We start from the raw sequence: 8248 nt of genomic DNA on the forward strand, positions 1-8248 counted from the left end.
GCCCAGCATCATATAGCTAGTAAGTATCTGAGGCCAGCTTTGGACTTAGGTTTTCTGACTCCAAGCCCAGAACTCTATCTACTAAGCCATTTAGCTACCTCTAGACAGATTCTCTCCAGAGGCATTGGTAAAGGCTTCCTTTAGAAGGTGGAATTTTAGCTGTGCCTTGAAGGAGGCCAGGGAAACCAAGAGGTAGAAATGAAGAAGGATAGCATTCCATGCATGCGGGTGATGGGTAGTAAAAATGCCCAGAGATGGAATATTTTATATGAGGAACAGCAAAGAGACTAGTCGCCAGATTGAAGAGCATGTGGCAGAGGGATGTAAGATGTAAGGAGGCTGGAAAGGTGGGTTGTTATGAAGGGTTCTGAATTCCAAACAGAGAATTTTCTATTCAATCCTATAGGTGATAGGGAGTCGATGGAATCGAGTAGTGTAGGCGATATGGTGAGAGCAGCATCCAAAGTGTGAAAAAGAAAGTACTATTAACTAGATGCTAACATGGAGAATATAAGAAGCAGAGAACCTTTGGGAGCCGATATTCATGGGACTTCCTCTTTCTGGAGGTGGACCAGAAGATTATGGACAGTGTCCTAGTTCTTCACAGGGTGTGCACACACCCACCCAATCAGAAGCAAAACATTGGCCAGGATGTTACAGGAGACAAATTAACATATGGTCTTCCAGAATTCATCCTGATTAGGGTCAAGATTTTGAGATAAGGCTACTCAAACAGACGCTCTATCTAGCAGGAACTAAGAAATCTAGAACCTGCCATTGCTCCCTCAAGGTGCATACTCTGGCACCTTCCAGTGAGAACTTTTTTTTATCATACCTTGGGAGTACAGAAGATTTGATAGAGTTAACCATGTAGCATTTTTTTTTTAAATCAAGAGCTGTAACTAATAGGGAGTAACATTCACAAAATCTATAGTAATGGTGTCAATCTCAAACAGAGACAGGCCCACCACTCACAATAATAACATTTTTGGATCTTAAACAGACCCATTTATTTAACAACAAGGCAAACTAAATATTATAGGTACTAATATATTACAGTAAATATATACCTCATAAAATATATTGCAATCCATATATAAATCCGGTCACACTATCCCACCAATACACTCAATAGCTATGACAAAGATTGTACACATACTTATAGGAGGAACCTGGCAGGGAAACACAGTGGGAGAAAAGAAAATCCATGTGCTTATGGCAATTCACAACTCTGGACTGCAGACTTCAATATTATTGGTCCATTCAGAATGCCTGCAGGGCAGAAAAACTGCTTGACTTTTGATCTTCAGCATTCTTCAACTAGAGAAATTCTCTTCTTGAACACAATCTTTTATAAGCTCTTTCAATTAGCCATTACCTTCAAAAGGACATTTAGAAAGTGTTAGCTCTTAATGTGAATTGAAATTGGCTCATCAAATTGGCTCTCTATGGGCTATATGGCTCAGTCCAGCCAGTGATCCCCTCACCAGCAATGCTGCTCTGTCCAGTTAGAATGAAGCTTGCCCTCAACATAGCTCCCCTCGCTAGGAGTCCAAAGCAGCTGCAAAACCTTCTCTGCTTTTCCTTTTCAAACCAGAGGTGGCAGCAGATAGCAACGAGCCCTTTGTGAAAAGCTTTACCTTTCTCTAACTCTAGGTGGTACTAACAGGCAGTAAGCTGTCACTGGAACTCTTGGCCAACAAAGTCAGTTCTCCCTCTGACCAATCAGGGGCCGCTCAGCTGAAGTCTTCTATAAGCTGACTGCTTCTAACCATCACTGCTAAGACAGAACAGCTTTTCCAGCACGCCCGTGCTGTGTTCTTCAGCTCTTCTCTTCAGGTTCCTCTTCCTCTCCTGCTGTTGCTGCCTTCTCTGTTCAGTGGCTTAAATGACAACTCTTTGGTTCTCCGTAACTAACTTTTCACTTAAAAAAAGTCACAACTTTCCAAGTTTCCCCTATAAAATCATATGCAGTCTCCAGATAGTTCTGATTTCCTATTTTATTATTTTATTACCCTCTTTGTTATGAAACACATATGTACAAATTAGCTGATCATGCTTTGCAGCTCTGAAGTATCCCACATGGTAGTCTTGTCTCTTTGGTGCCTTTGAAACTATTGCTTTGTAATCACATTTCTCTAGTTTTTAATAAATAAAGGATCTTTCCATGCGTTCCTACACAAGTGAGGCATCACTTCACGTTGGTGATAATGAGGTCCAAGTCATCACATTCATATTGAAGATCATTTTTTTTCTAAAACTGTTCAAACCCCACCTGAAAGCTGTGTTTCATATACAAATACATCAGTGTATATTAAAAAAGTTTTTTTTTCTTCTATTCCTATTAGGTATCATCTACAACAGTAGCAGTATCTTACATCATTTGACAATCAAAATAAATCTCTTCCTTTGCACAAAAACACATTTTCTGCCCTTTTTTATCATTAAATTCCTTATGAAAAGGGCCTCAAAGAGACTGTTTCTAATCAATATAAATCTATTTCTTTGCACAAAAACACATTTCCTGCCCTTTTATCATTATATTCCTTAAGAAAAGGGCCTTAAAGGGACTGTTTCCCTTATATAAGCTCAGCTAGTTCTCCTTGCTGAGGGAATGTTAAGTGTGGTCAGTATCCCCTAATTTTTCATGCCCTGGAATAAAGCCTGGGTTGCCCAACTCTGGTCACAACTATTTTTAATAAATACCTGTTAATACCACCAGGAAAAACACTATAGACTTTACTCTGCACATACTGATGTTTGGGCAAGAGCCTTGGCCACCTATTCATGTGTGCTTTGGAGTCTCTGAAGATGTCGCTGTGGTCAGGGAGCCTTCCAATGGACTTTGAGCCCATATGGAAGTGGGATGGATCCTGGGGCTCTATCCTCAGGGGGATCCACTTCTTTCCCTCACTCAATACTGTCCCTACCCTGGAACAAAACTTCAGGGAAAGTGCTAAAATGAAGTTTGATATGATTTGTATCTAAGGTTTGCCCACATGTGGGGAATAGAATCTTCTCCTCCAAAAGGTACTTAAACTACAATATGGACATGAGTTATGAGACATCTTTTTTTTTTTTTATTTCTACCTGTGCAAAATCTGGATAAGATGCAAAGGATTAACACATAAGCAAAAATAAGTTCAGGAAACATTAGACACTCAAATAGCTCATTGCACTCACTATGCTGCCCCTTTTTGTGACCAATAAACAGATATTTCCCACTTATCTTGGGCCTGCACTGTTGGAACAACCCACAGTAATTATCCTGGAGGTCTGTTGAAGTCCAGATCTCTTGTCCAGCCATGATATAGCTCTAGGCCTTCAGCTATGCTTGGTTATGCTTGGTTAGCCCAATTTCTTTTGGGAAGCATTATGTTAAGGAAATCTTCCTCTGGGGCAACTGGTCCCTGGCTCTGAATCTCAAATTCCAGATTACCTAAGAGATAATTCCCAATGTCTGAAGCATGTTTTTATTTCTCCAGATTTCTAGTCATAGACCCATGCTCATAGAAGGCAACAGAAGGGCAGAAGGCAGTCAAGAATTGGGAGGTCCAGAAACTAGTCTCAGGCTTGCCAAGGCCCCCTAGCTAGCTGTTTCTGCTGCAAATTGCCATTACTGATACCAGAGAAATTCCTTCTCCACAGCTTTGCTGAAATCTGGTCAGGATGTCCAGAGGTGGAGAAAGCACTTACTAGGGGACTAAAGAGATTGGGCCCTTCTATAAGCTCATTGAGGGGGCTTACAGTCCATCTTCCTGACCTTTGGTCAACCAATCAAGAGGAGGTATCCTCAGCCCCTGGGGATGAATCAGAACAGTTCACTGTTCACTCTTAGCACTGGACCAGGGCACATGTCTATCTTTGTGGGAGGTACCCCTTAAAACAAAGGTCCTTGATGCTTAGTATGGGGCTTGTAAACACTTAGGTAATGCTTTATCTATTTCATGAGGTTGATTGGGGCCTCATCAAATTGAGGGTTCTCCTGATTATTTCTGTTATACCAAACTGAACAGAGAGACCTAAAGGGTGCCCTGTATATCCACATGACTCTTCCAGGAATCACATGCACTGAAGAGTTCACACCAGTGACATTGAAATGATGAGAAAGATACAGAGAGTAAGCTCACCATGCTGACTTAGAGGTGACAGAAGGCCAGATAATGAAGCTGTGACATCCAATCAGACCTTTGGAGGCTTGATGAGAAAAGAGGTAAGGGAGATAGAGCTTCAGAGAAGAACAACTCACCGGGGAGAGACAGATGATCAGTAATACAGAGAACTATGTATACCGAGGAGCACCCAGACCTCCTCCTTCACTGATGCTGTGTATCATATGGACTGTATGGGTCCAAGGAGAAGAAATCTTTAGTGTCCCTGAGTTTTCCCTATTTAGATTGTGGGAGGGTGTTCCTGATCATCTATGAGTCTAGTTATGAGACTTCACTGTATTTTTTTAAATGAAAAATTGTATACTTAGAATCATTCAGAATGTCAACAAAATAGCTGCATATTTTTGGTTGCAATTACAGAGTGGCATTCAGTTAACAGAGCAACAATTATTTCCTATGCTGCATCAAAGACAACTGAAAATGAAAATGAACTACATCCCCATTATATAACTAATTTGTGTTGTGTATCAGCAAGGATCTGCTTTAAATTTCCATGCCAATTTACAACTCCTATACTGTAGCAGGCAAGGTTAGTGGCTATTGAAAATACCACTAAAGGACAGGGCTATCTAAAGACACATTTGGTAGTGTATTAACTATACAAAAAAGATATTGTACAGTTTCAAAATCTTACACAGCTTTACATTTTGATTTTTTTATTTAAAAGGAGTGAGTTGTGTACAGGGGAGTTAAATGCTTTTTAGACAAGAAAAAAAAAACCAAACTGCTCCAGAACTTATTCATCATCATTATCTTGTTCAAACTCTTCCTTGTCTTCATTTTCCTCATCTTCTTCCTCCTCCTTTTTCTTGCTTTTATCAGCTTTGATGATGCCCCCCCCCCTTTTTAAACCCACATCAGGTTTTCCTTCAGCCTGGTATGCAGCAATATTCTTTTCCTATTTTTCTTTCAGTTTAAGCTGCCTTCTTTTCATAAGATCACTTGTCATCTGAACAGCCGTGTTATTCCACATTTTTCCCAAAGTTTTTTTTTTGGCCACATCTCTAATAGAAAGGCCAGGGTGCTCCCCTTTGATTTTTGGATGATACTCAGAACAGAATAAGAAAAATGCCTAAGGAGGCTTCTTCGGTGCTTTGAGATCCTTAAACTTCTTTTTTGTTTCTTCTTTAGGTGGTATGTAGGTTTTTATTTCTCTTTCATAATGAACCTTATCAGCTTTTTCCATGTTATCAATTTTTTCCTTTCTCTTTAGCAGACATTGTCTTCCACCTGAGCATTTTTTTTTTTTAGAAAATTCTGAGTTCACAGAAGCATCTGGGTGCTTCTTCTTGTATTCCTCTCAGCAGGTTTGCACAAAGAAGGCATATGAAGACATTTTCCCTCTCGAATTCTTAGGATTACCCTTGCCCATTTTTGAATATCTTCCCTCAGCGTTGCACACAGTAGCCCAATGCCCATCTGAACCTTACTTGCCCGGCCCTGTCTCTATCTTTCATTGTATTTTTGTTGTGAAAACAAAACCTTTCTGGTTTTTGATATTTTATTAGTCTGAGTGCTTGCAGGGAAGCCAAGGATCCTTTTTGGGAGAAGAAAATGAGCCAGATACTGAAATGACTCGGTTTTCCCTAGATGGGGGTGGGAGCTACAGATTTTTATAGGAGTGTTTTCCAGGGTGAAAGAGGGGCATGAGACAGAGAGATTTTATGATAGACCTCCTAAATTGTACATAGGCCCATCATATTATATAGCCCATGGCCCACTTTAAACATGTTAGAGATGGAAAGGACTTTTTTGGATTTTCTCCCACTCTAAAAAGCTCTGTCTTAGGTCATTTAATGGGTATCCCAATGTGCCAAAAAGAAAAATCACAACTTTGTCATAGCACAGAGCCAATCCAAGGTATTCCGTACATGAAGGTATTTCTGGACTACTGTGTTGGACCATCTTTGTTCCACTCCACCACTCTCTCAATGCCTCATTCACTCTCCTTTCCAGCCCAGCTACCCACTTCCACTGAAGTCCCTTCTAATCCTGTGATTCTCTGATCTATAGACAAAGATTTTTCATTTTTTTTTCCATTTAGAATTGTGTAAGTAGAACCAAGGAGGGTCCCATGGGGTCAGTATGCTATATAGTAGATCATTGAAAATGGAATCAGCAGAAATGTGTTCAAATCCCAACTTTCCAGTTTACTGTATACATAATCCCCGTGTGATCTTGGGTAAGTCCTCTGGGCTAGCCTGTAAGATGAAGGTGTTATATGCTCTTAAAGGACCCTTCAAATGCTCTGACCATGGTATCATCCTATTCCAGCCATAGAAAGCCATACTATTCATTTTATATTGCTGTTCCATTATATCCTGAGATGCTGAGGAGTGCTTGGAATTTAAAGCCCTTCATAATCTGCCTTCTACTTAGCTTTATAGACTGATTTTTATATTTCTCCTCCCTCCTAACAGATCCCACTTCCCACATGAAGAAGTCCCTAGTTGGTGCCTCCTTCTCCTTTTTCCCCATTGGAATTAATTTACAGTTGTTTCATATAGGTGGTGCCTGGGGGAGCCCTCAGTTTTAGAGCAGGTTCCGCAGAAATGGCTGTCCTAGATTGAAGGTTCTTTGTGTGTCCACATCCCTTAAAACCTTAAGTCATGACCCCATTGGTGTGTTGACCAGAAGATAATGAGTTCAAAGCAAAAGCCACAACAGATTAACAAATGTCGCAGTATACAAGTAAACCTGGGTATACTCTTCTCCAAGCATATACACCTTCAGTGGGAGAGTGACCATATGGGGACATGCAAAGAAAGACACACAGAGGACATGTGTGCATTCAGGGCACACCCGTGGAGAAGTAACTCCTTTCTCCCATGCTGCTGTGCACTAATGTCTTCTGGTAATGGCATCACGCTGCTTGCGCTGGTCTCTCCTGGGCAAGTGTCAAAGTTGTCTAGTCTAAATGCTCATTTTATAAATGAGAAAACTGAGGCCCACAGAGTTAAACAACTTGTCCAAAGTCATATAGGTAGAAGGCAACCGAAGCAGGGTAGGAACCCGGGACCTCTGATTCCAAAGCCTGGGTTCTTTCCGTTGTACTGTATTACCACATGCTCTTCTGGATATTGGAGGTGGGATGTGTGTGTGTGTGTGTATGTGTGTGTGAAAAAAGAAGAATATACATTTATATAGTGCCTACTATGTGCTAGGCAATGTACTAAATGCTTTACAAATATCTCCTTTGATCCTCACAATAACCCTGTGAGGTAGGTGCTATTATCACCCCATTTTACAGATGAAAAAACTGAGGCAGAGGATAAGTGACTTGCTTAGGGTCACAATCCAGTAATAATAATAATAATATCACATTTGATCCTCACAACAAAACTGTGATGTGGGTGCTATTATTATCCCCATTTTATAGTTGAGGAGACTGAGGCAAACAGAAGTTAAATGACTTGCCTAGGATCACACAGCTAGTACTAATAATACTAATAATAATATATTATAATAATAACTATATTATTTGATTCTAACGACAACCCTGTGGGGTAGGTGCTGTTATTATCCCTATTTTACAGAGAAGAAAACGGAGTCAAAGAGAGGTTAAGTGACCTGCCCAAGGTTACACAGCTAATAAGTATCTGAGGTTACATCTGAATTCAGATTTTCTTGACTCCACCATCCTCTGTGCCACCTAGCTGCCCACTAATCCCACTGGGTAAGTGTCTGGAGAGCTTTATCTCTAGTCTTTGGCTATCTCTTCCTCAAGAGAAGAGTGGGCTCTGCTTTGCACTTTTGATTCAAAAGCCAGGTTTTTGTCGTTGTTTAGGTTTATAGCTGTTTGAAAAACATCATCCCTCCTTTGGGCTGAGGTTCAGCAATAAGACCAGTCACAGCATAAGGGCTGGGCATGGGGAAATGTTCTTTTCATCTTTTTTACCTTTCCTGCTTGGCCTATCTATTCTCTTCCAGAGTAAGGAGCAGAAAGCATTTCATCTCTAGCAGCCCCAAGTACCAAGCTCTTTTTTTTGAGGGGGGGCCCCTAGTTAATGCCCTTAGGCTTATCTTTTCCTTGAAGTAAATTTGCTAATGCAAAGGTTTGAGTTTCTTTGTAAGAG

At 40.6% G+C, this 8248-nt stretch overlaps 1 pseudogene; it reads right to left on the reverse strand.

The window, feature by feature from the left end:
• Positions 1-4908: 4908 nt before the first annotated feature.
• On the reverse strand, positions 4909-5544 carry LOC114033461 (annotated as a pseudogene).
• Positions 5545-8248: the final 2704 nt, after the last annotated feature.

Source organism: Vombatus ursinus, unplaced genomic scaffold (genome assembly GCF_900497805.2).
Source record: "Vombatus ursinus unplaced genomic scaffold, bare-nosed wombat genome assembly UNPS02007284.1, whole genome shotgun sequence".
In the NCBI taxonomy this organism is placed as follows: domain Eukaryota; kingdom Metazoa; phylum Chordata; class Mammalia; order Diprotodontia; family Vombatidae; genus Vombatus; species Vombatus ursinus.